At 39.8% G+C, this 1,627-nt stretch overlaps 1 long non-coding RNA gene across 1 annotated transcript; it reads right to left on the bottom strand.

The window, feature by feature from the left end:
• Positions 1-253: 253 nt before the first annotated feature.
• On the bottom strand, positions 254-1,373 carry LOC125178836. Its single transcript, XR_007157041.1, has 2 exons — positions 686-1,373; positions 254-344 (listed from the first exon to the last, which is right to left on the bottom strand). It is a non-coding gene; the product is annotated as an uncharacterized LOC125178836 (long non-coding RNA).
• Positions 1,374-1,627: the final 254 nt, after the last annotated feature.

Below are 1,627 nucleotides of genomic sequence, written 5' to 3'. Positions count from 1 at the left end.
GGCAAAATGTCATCAAAAACACGATTTCGTCGAATTACGATATTATTACGATATTTCGTCGAATTACGATATGATTTCGTACGAATTACGATATTATGTTGAAGTGGACAAAACTTTGGGAAGCAAGGAAACTAATCAATAGGAATTGAGGTCAAACAAAACACGATTACAAGCAAGGTTCAAATAGTATTTTCTTTAATGAAAATAACTAAATGGCATTAATGCCATCATCCCTAAACTTGTTCGGTACTGCCTCCAAAATTTGCGGTAGCGACTCCACTTCACTGGGTGTGAAGAGGCAATGGAGTTGCGCCTTGCTTCCGCGTCTGCCCAACCCGTAAATCCTGGACAATCAAAAACGAAACGGTGATTACAGTGATCATGAAAAAAATGCTCGGACGGTAAAAGAGCTCAATGCGAAAAGGGTCCTTTTTAAGGCAAGGTGAAAGAGGGCTGCGCATCGTAGCAAAAAGATAATCCGAGTCATTAAAAGGGTTTACCACACGTTCGTATATGTTGTAAGGTTTTTATTGCTATAAAGTCAATAATTAACCAAATGTTTTAAGGAAAAGTTGCAAAATTGATAATTACGGGCTTATTCTTTGTTCGGGTCATAAGTGAAAGGGAACAGGATTTAGCACCTCATTACCACCCACTCCGTGCCTACGAAGGTGGGGTGACGTACCTGAAGTACTAAAAAATCCCTCGGTGAACGTCGGTGCGTAGCTGGTCCAGCGGCTGGTACACACCCGCGCAGATGTTGCCGGGGCCAAAAAACGTAGTCGTAGCCAACGTGGTAACCAGATGTGCCGGAGGAGGTCATCGTAGTGCTGACAACACCAAATCCAGCACGTGCCCAATGCTCGCATCCAAATCCCAACCGTACTCGGGCGAGGCTTCCAAAGATAAGCTTCTACTCTATGAATGCTAGAACAGGTTCGAGGCTGTAAATCTCGGTGGCGTATCAATGAAGATCCCACAAGGAAATGTGAACTGACGTGAAGTCAAAGTAGCACCATGGGAGTTACGCTCATGGAGTCAAGAGTCGAACTGCTGAAGATTCTCAAAACAGGGGTGAAGTGAAGCAGCACGGGCGATATTAGTTTCACCTCAATTGTACTCGTTAAAACTGCATGACGCGTCACCCCAAGCAAAGCACAGAGTAAGTAGTAATGAGGCTATAACCCGAAAAGCTTTAACTACTCAAAATTATCGAAAAACTAATCTTAGTTTTTTGTTTATGAAGCGTTTATTTTCATCTACTTTAAATCGTACGAAGATTTAAATCTATCTTTCACTGCCCGAAAAATTAAAGGTTGTTTGAATGAGAGTAAAACGATTCTTAAATTATCAAGGTGCCAGGGTTGGCGATTTTTTTGATTAAAAAAAATCAAAAAAATAAAAAATCAATGGTGTTTTTTATTTTTTTCATGATTTTTTTTATTTATTTGATTTTTTTTATTTTTTCAGTTTTTTTGTCTTTCTGAAGCGTTATTTTTTATGTTGCAATTAGCCTACTAACAATAACAGTATATGGATCATAATGGATGGCTAAAAAGGGCACTTATTGCCTTCAATAATGGCCAACAGGCCAAGGTGGTGTTTACCACTTAGGGATTTTTGGGTA

Source organism: Hyalella azteca, unplaced genomic scaffold (genome assembly GCF_000764305.2).
Source record: "Hyalella azteca isolate HAZT.00-mixed unplaced genomic scaffold, Hazt_2.0.2 contig13195, whole genome shotgun sequence".
Taxonomy (NCBI): Eukaryota; Metazoa; Arthropoda; class Malacostraca; order Amphipoda; family Hyalellidae; genus Hyalella; species Hyalella azteca.
Note: the sequence above shows the minus strand (reverse complement) of the source record. Positions and strands in the feature narration are given on the sequence as shown.